At 39.8% G+C, this 8,643-nt stretch overlaps 1 protein-coding gene across 1 annotated transcript in view; it reads right to left on the bottom strand.

Moving 5' to 3' along the window:
* CRY1 (cryptochrome circadian regulator 1) overlaps positions 1–8,643 on the bottom strand; it is a 62,374-nt gene that overhangs the window by 53,336 nt on the left and 395 nt on the right. The gene's annotated exons all lie outside the window — the stretch shown is intronic.

The raw sequence follows: 8,643 nt of genomic DNA, 5'->3' as shown, positions 1-8,643 counted from the left end.
CGGTAACATGGCATATCACACCTTTTTCACTGAAGAATACACAATGAGACGTATTCATTCTTTATAGTGTTTCTTTTGCATTCCAAGTTAAGGTGCAAGCAAGCAAGCAAGCTTCAGTTTTGAAAGACTAAACACCTGCCTATTTTGCAAACAGACAAAAATTAAGGAACGCACACATTTCATTTTCAAAGGATGTATACATAATGGGCGGGGGAAATGCAAAAAAAATGGGCATGACTTAAATCAGCATAAACCCAAACAATTTTATAGTAGTCTTAGGTTTCATCACATTACTGTCTTTCCTACAAACCCCAAAAGCATTTTCATATCTGTATTTATAAAGCAAAGATTTACAATGTGCCTTAAATGTCATCCCAGGAGTAAACAACTCATGCTATGAAAGTAATATGGTTTAATGACACCTGAACAAGCAAACCCTTACCATCAACAGATAGACTGCTGCTCATGTCCCAGGACTCTAACATGCAACTTGAAAAGTCTTTTCTGTTCTTGATGTCAACATGTTTCCCTCTTACTGCTGTAAATCGGTTCTGTGAATTTTCCAAAAGGACTCTGAACCATCACAGAGCAGTAGTTTGGTCTCTGAATGCATTCTTGAAAATTTAAGTTTTAACATGGATTTGGAAATATGATTTAGAGTGATAGATGATCAGATAGATCTTTCATCTATTTATTTCTGTTCTAATGTTTGAATTTTTGTTTTAAAGATATGTATCACCCCTCCCCCCCCCAAATGGCTGGACCCTAGAGAAAACACAATTTGTATTAACATTCAAAGGTCCTGAGCGTTATTCACTAGTATTTCATATGCTTTTGGATTCAGAACTATTCTGAATTTTTAGATATTAATGTAGACTTTTCCTGCGACAGTTTCAGTTCTCACATTTTCAACACATTACTAGAGCAATGCTGACCTACTTTCTTTATCCTCCAACCTTTGTCTCTGCATGAGGCATCACAAAAACAGTGTAAACAATTGCTTAAAGGGTGACCTGAAAAATACTTTTAGGCAAGAGAGAATGCTACAACTTTACAATTGTATTGATGTGCTAAATAGTAATAGGGAAGAAATGTACAGTACATACGTTGAATTTATGCTCCCCCCTGTCACCTCCTCCCTCCATCACAGTTAAACTAGTGCACAGTCCAATGGGAATCTGAACACAAGAAACCACTAGATCTGGCCTATGGCAAATAATGTTTCCTCCTCCTTAAGGTTAATCCTATAGTTTTTCAAAGCTGCACATGCATGCAGGTATGTATGATATACTGATAAATATATTACAACCAAATAGCATGAAGTTCTTACCCAAGTGGCAGGAATACAGTTCTTTCCTACCTATATTACAAAGACAACTGTTGTTAAACTTTGTTATGAGGAGGTATCAAAAAATGACACAACCTTTAAAAATAAAACTTGCATGTTTCTTCATTGTACTTACAGAACTCTGAAGTAATTATATTTAGGCACATTAACGGTGAAAGCAGATCAATTCCAATGCATGCCGATTCTGCCATTCCACTTAACTGTAGAAGAAATAACTCAGACCTTCCTCAAATAAGGAATTTACTTTGCTAACCAAGAAGTTAATTGCAGAACACAGATTTAGATTGTTCCACAACAACCCTAAACAGGAGAAAATGCATAGTCCTCATGGCAACCCAACTTCTCATATAAAATATACACTATTTGGTCAAGTAACTGGCAGCTTGCCAGAAATTGAGGGCACATTCAAGTGCAATATTACTTTCTACTGATAAATTGTCTTGAGTCAGGAAGTTTGATTTAGTCTAATAAGTTTCCATGTAATATTTATATGATACTACTCAGGAGTCATTACCAAGTTCTTTGTATTAAGATACATTCATGAACTGGATGTCCATATACAGTAAAAAGGTATATACATAAAATGGTAACTTCCTTCCTTGGGCTAACTATAAAATAATTTTGTTTAAAGAAATTAATCTATCTATCTATCCAAATAGATGCATGTATCAACACTGGAAATTCTGTATGCCTCAAAGAGAAGAGAAGATCTGTGGAAAACCACAGTCACCAGCGTCCTGTTTGGACATGGTACCTAGACAGAGATTTAAAGAACTGGCTCAAAAACAGTGATTTGCTGATACTGTCATATATGAACTACGTAACTGATTACAGGAAAACATTTTTATAGATGCACTGATATTCAGGACTGCATGAATGATGAAGCTGGCTTCAGGTCCACTGAGAATAAACAGCCTCCAAGCTGAGTCCTCATGGATATTTTTCAAAAGATTTAATTGCATAAATAAATAAATAGGTCATTCTTGTCAGTTTTTAGTTTACCATTCTGCAAATAAACCTTCCTGTCTTAGCAGCAGCAGGGAAAACTCTAGACAAGGTCACTTCTTCCTGCTCAAGTAAAAAAGGCAAACTACTAAATGCTTAGTTAAACTAAAACTGGGCAAGAAAAGGAAATTCTCTCTCATATTTTTTGTGGAGAAAGAGAGAGAAGAAGAAAAATTAAGGATTTCAAGGCCCACTTCACCATGGTATTTACTGCATTCAGAGGTCAACACACAATATGCCAATGTTACAGATGGAAGGCATGAAAAGAAGTTTCGACCTGGATATCATTGATCATGCATTTCCTCCCCTTCAAGTCCCTCATCTTCCTATTTTAGGAAGGAAAAAAAATGTAGTTCAGAGACCGATCTTGTGGGCAATACAAAAACACTATAAAATCCAACTAGAAAATAATAAACTGTCCAATAAGAACTGGCACACATGAACAAGTTAGTCACTCAATTCCTTTCTGCAAGATTTAACACATGTACTTCCTTTCACCTTTGGATGAATGTGGATATGAGTCTCCATACTTCAAGCAAACAGCAATTTCAGTCAACTATAATGGAGACTAGGAGACAGCAAAAAGTTGATATTCATGCTGTCTTAAAGCAGGGGTACGCATACCCCTGGGGGTGCTTAGGAAAGTGATAGGGGGTACGTGCAGGTGGGCAGGCATGGAGCACTGCCACCCACCACCCCATGCCGGCACTGCCCAGGAGCAGTGAAAACCACTGAATTATATTAAACCCAACAGGCTTTAATGCATCCATAACCAAAGATGACAGGGGAGAAATTTCATACAAATAGCAAAACTTTCATCCGCAGAAGTGCCAAGATTTCATATGTAAGGTAACACTGAAGTGCAGCTGATCTTAAGATGCACAATCCTTTCAGTGAAATAAAATAGAAAGGACTCCAAAGATGATGATTTGTTTTTCATGAGTGCGCTACAGGATCTTATTTTTAATACATAGGGACCTACTTAACTTGTAGTTTCTCAGATTTTGCAGAAACTGCAAAATCCAGGATTGTCCGCAGAATCCACAAAAAATCAACAACAAAATAACTTAATAAAAATAAAATGCTGGCTCCTCAGCGAGAGCCAACAGCCCTCACTGTTGGGAAAGGAAGGTGCTAGCTGGCAGGGCGGCATGAAGGCAGCAGACAAGATGGCAGCTGCCCCCTCGTCCTTCTTCCCCCATGCTTCCCCAGGCCTCTCTGTCAATCAGCACCAAGGAGTGGGGAAGCAAAAAAGCAGCCAGCAATCAAGATGGTGATTGCCCCCTCATCCTTCCTCCTCCTCCCCACACCAGGGCCTCTCCACCAATCATCACTGAGGGGTGGTGCCACCACAAAATGCCCATGAAATTGGATACATGCACGGCAAGCAAGCCACGAAAAACCTTTGTCTTGCCATGATTTAGGTAGGTCCCTATTTATGTATGTCTATCTAAAACCTGGCCTTAGGTAATGAATATATTGCGATATGATATTTTAAAGCTCCCAAGTTAAACCAAGTGCTCTACACTTGAAATCATTTACTAATATAAGAGCCACTGAAATTACAAGTTGTTCTCAGTGAGAAAAATAGTATGGCAGGGAAAATTTAAAGAACGCCTCTGACAGAAATCCAAGAACCCAACAAACATTTTATGCTTTAATTTTTCTAAACAAACTCCCACTCATACAGTTTGTAAAAATTATTCTAGAACGCAATTACTTTGAAAAAGGAAAAAACCCAAACAAACCTATAGTTATACTTGGGGAAAGAACCAGAGGTACAAAACACAATATGCAAAAACAAACAGTCGGAGCAGACAGCCAAAAGTTTTTGTAGTGCAGACTATGGAGAAAAATCACATGCCAGGATCAATATACCCCTTGTCATTTCCAGGATCAATATATCCCTTGTCATTCAGAATCAGACAGGATGGAGTAAAACCATTTCCCACTGTTCTGAAATCGAATCTGTCGTGAAATGCCAATCTGTACTCAGTATACCCTTTACCCAATGTCATTCAGTATCAGACAGTACAGACTAAAACCATTTACTAGCATTCTGAAATCAAATCTAGCATGAATTGCCAATCTGTATTCTTTGCTAAAACCATTAGGCAAACATGTTCAAAAGAATAGTTGTATGAAAAAGATTAAAATAGGCTTAACCCAATCATAACCTACCCCCCCCCACCTCAAAATGTATACATGAAAACTTGTAACTAACCCTATATATTTTGAGAAGAAATACCTATCATTGTTACACCCAGGATGTCTCCGGGGGGGGGGGGGGGGGGCTTTTATTTTACCCTAAGTACAAAAGAAGCCAAACCAAGTTCCTCCAAACTATACATTGGTTTATTGGGGTGTCATCAATCAGGCAATATTAACAAGAGCTGATATGTACAGCAGAGAATATGCAAACATACTCACTAGGGGTGGCAAGGTCTCAAGGCCCTCAGAGTCCATCCTCAGGGTTTGAGGCAAGTTCCACACTCCCACTCCTTTGCATGGCAGAGTTTTATGCAGTTCAGGTTCAGATTTCTGTATTCCCACCCCTTCCTCCGAGATGAGGATTTCTTGTCCGAGTCAGCAGGGGGCAGGGAAACTGAGCCATGTTCTTTCCTAGGGTCGCCTTATTAGCACTGGGTGTGATCAGATCACTGGCCTATGCATCTCATCTCCCTTGAAACTGTCCCTCACAACCTGTTTTGCTCAAACAATAATCATTGCAATTCAGACTGAACAGCTTCTGGGATCACAGTATCTGGGAGGAGGAATATAGTGACATACCCACCACAGCAAAAACAGGCGAGGGGTTATTCAGGACTCCTCAACATCAATCATTAGGTTTCTTCTGAAATTATGGTCCCTCTCCAAAGTGAAATGCACATCTTTTGTTGGTAAGAAAGGTTAACTAGAGCTTCATCAGCAAGTAGAATCTCTGACTGGTAAGCTGCTATTTCTCCTAACATGTCATTGCCAGAAACAAACACCACCACATTCCTGGTGCCAAGAGCTAAAGGCAGTTGGCAAGTTAAGAACATGTTAAGTAACTGTCCATTTTGCATCTTCCTGCCCCATTACTCATCAATTCTTAAACATATTTAATTAATTTTGCCAGGCAGCCCACATTTATGATAAAGTTAAAGATATGTTATCTAGAACCGGTAAGTATTAATGTTCAATAAGATGAGTGTTTTGGATATTAATGTTCAATAACACTTTAGGAGCCAACTGACAATTTGAAAGATGGACCAACAAAAGGCCCTTACATTTATTAAATAATAGTCATAATTCTGGAAGAAAGGAGGTCAGTGAGTCCATGTTACTGGTTAAATATAAACAGTACCCAATGACATATATAAGAATACTAATTTGCTTAAGCATTACATAAATAACAGAGAGAGGCTCCTCCCATTCACCGAGTGCACAGGCGCGCGCACACACACTTTTCCAGATTTAAAAAATTAAATAAAATCAAACTAGTAACAGTAAATTTCTTATTTTACACAACTTATAATAATCTTAATGCCACTGTGTTAGCCAGATTAAAAAGACGGATGAAAGTTCACCAGTGGTACTCCTGATGTACTGCTTTCTAACCAAAGGCGACAGAAATGAAACTTGAGTCACCAGTCTAGTTATTTTTAAGACGAAAACTTGGTTAACACAGCTCTCCTCAAATTAAGAGCCTCCCTCAACTCAATTCTAAAGTCACATTAAAGGAAAATTACATTGTAAAGTCACAGCAGAAAACTAAATTTGACAGGAAAGTATTACAATTCAGCCACTGCGGGTGCATCAGCTCTTAGTTTTCCAGAGATGGGTTTTTCACCCATACAATATCCTTGCCCACATAAACATAAGTAGAGAAACAGGCTGTCAGCCAGTATCCAGAGAGTTCAGTTGCTCAGTTTTCAATTTCAGTTGGTAAATGATAGCTACACAAGCTGGAAAGGCCATTTTTATAAATTTTGTGCATGCTCAGTTTTTGGAAGTCTCCAAAAATTTATATGCAGATGAGGCCCAGGGCACCTGGTCTGGCTCCACCTGATGGAGTGGGGGCCCACACTAATCATGTATGACAGGCTGAGGAGGAGGCAGCAACAGGGATTCTGGGTGAACCATTTGGGAATATCTACCAGACACTTAAGGCGGGTGAAGAAACAGAAATCATTGGAAATAGAAAAGAAAGGCACAACTCAGTGTGGGAGTCAAGTAGAAGTTGAAATGTATACAATGCAGTAGCTTATCACGAGTTGAAAGAGTTGGCACTGGGGGGGACTGCACCCAATGGGCACTACCACACATCTGATTTGGAGAAGTTGCACTAACCTATCCTTGCAGTAGATTCTATCAGTGTGTTTACCCAAAGTAGGCCATGTGTTTTATAGTCATGCTCAGCATTGGCTGCATTTAAACAACTTTATATCTGGTTTACTGGGCATGTGCTGCTGTGAGCAGCAGTTTAATGATAGACGGTGTGTTTAATGCAGTTTCCTTGTAAGTGAGGTTTCTCTAGTGGCTTTTTTCCCCATGCTGATTGGGGGGAAAAAAACTGTGTCTTATATTTGAGTAAATAAAATATATGAAACTCATTGTGGTAAACTAAAGTCTGTTCCAAATAAAAGCAGTCTCTTGATAGGAGGATATAGCTGTTACTTTAAGAAACTTAAATTTAAAAAATCCATAGTACAGAACTACAAAGTGTATCACATGGATTATGAGCATTCAAGTTCAAACTGTTTCAAAGAAGGTGCTGCTCTGTATGTAGAACAAGTTTGTTGGAAAGATGAAGGATTAGTAGAGTAGATAAGGCTCCTTAAAATAAAAAGCAAGGTTGCTTCTTTTTCAACATTCTCCCATTTAGATCTCTTCAGTACATGCATAAACTCCCCCCCCCACCGTTTTTTACGTCATCAAGGTTAATTTTGGTAGGTACATGTAAATATTACACACAACTTGAGAATCGTTTATTATAACATTTGTCAAACAACCAAAGGACATTAGCATTAGTATTAAAAAGCCTACACTTTCTTTAGCCAAGTCCACTGAGTTAAACACTTGGTCCTGGGTCACTGGATTCTGGTGTACTGACTTCCTAGAGACTAAAACTTGCCAAGCAGAAGTATGCCACAATCTGCTTTTTCTGGGTATTATGTATATCCAAAGGCTTAACACTGTTTGTACTACCTCAGAGTTTAGAGTATGTACAGCACTGTGAAGCCTGATTTGCCCTCTGCTTCTAAATCTGTCCCAGTGGCCAACAGACAGGATGATTACAAGGCAAGGTATCATTGTCTTTTAAAAGTCTGGCAGCAACACATGCATTTCATTCAAAGAACCGAATCACTTAAAGCCATAAGATTTGTAATTCAATTAGAAAGCACCTGCTCAAAAAATGCCTGTAAAAGTGACTGAAGCTGATCTTGCTTAGATTAAGGGAAGTGTCCAAAAACAACTGGCTTTAGGTCTTACAGTTGTTAGTTTGGTGGTGCGTTAACCATTAAAATGAAGGATCATGGGAAAGGTTTATTTTTCTACCATCAAGACTACAGACATGACCAGAGGGAGCAGAAGTTTACAACTTCCACATGTTTTTAAAAGTTAGCTTGTTAGCAAAAGATATCCTTGAAGACACTAAATCCAGAAGCCTCAAGTTCTTTCAACTGTCACACATTTGACTTTGTGTAGGTCCCTTCACCTCTATGCACTTCACTTCTGTCTTTTGTGAAGTGCAATAACGTTATTACCACATGTCTAATCCTGCAGAAGCTCATTTTTTTTAGTATTCAACTAACGCCATGCTTGGAGCCAATGCACGGACAGCGCTGCATGAACACCAACGCATCATTAAGTTCCCCTCCTCAGGAGAGCAACAGGAAAAAAAAAACAAGCCAACCTTTAGAGACAGCTACGGAAGTGCAGAGGTGGCTCTCAATCTTATTTTACTTCGTTGAAGACAGAGGCAGAACAAATATAAGTAACGCTTTGTACTGCCTCTCTCCCCCACTTGATCTTTGATCCGGCTGCCAGTCTCTGCTCCACCCGACTGAGCTCTGCCCCTAGCTGGGCTCAGGAAGTGCAGAGCTGAAAGTCCCCCTCACAATACCAAACCCGGCCGCTGAGGGATCGCACCCGACCCGTCCACGTGCTCAGTCCGTGCAAAGATATCCCCATTTAGACTTGCGGCAGCCCCGGCTCCGGCCCCGGCCCCGGCCCATGCGCGACCCCCTGCCGCCGGGAGGCCGATCGCGGCTCCGGCCCCGAGGCGACCCCGGGCAGGCGCC

The sequence above is a fragment of the Alligator sinensis genome, unplaced genomic scaffold (assembly GCF_000455745.1).
Source record: "Alligator sinensis unplaced genomic scaffold, ASM45574v1 scaffold267_1, whole genome shotgun sequence".
Taxonomy (NCBI): Eukaryota; Metazoa; Chordata; order Crocodylia; family Alligatoridae; genus Alligator; species Alligator sinensis.
The sequence above is the reverse complement of the archived record's forward strand: the minus strand, read 5'-3'. Positions and strand labels throughout refer to the sequence as shown.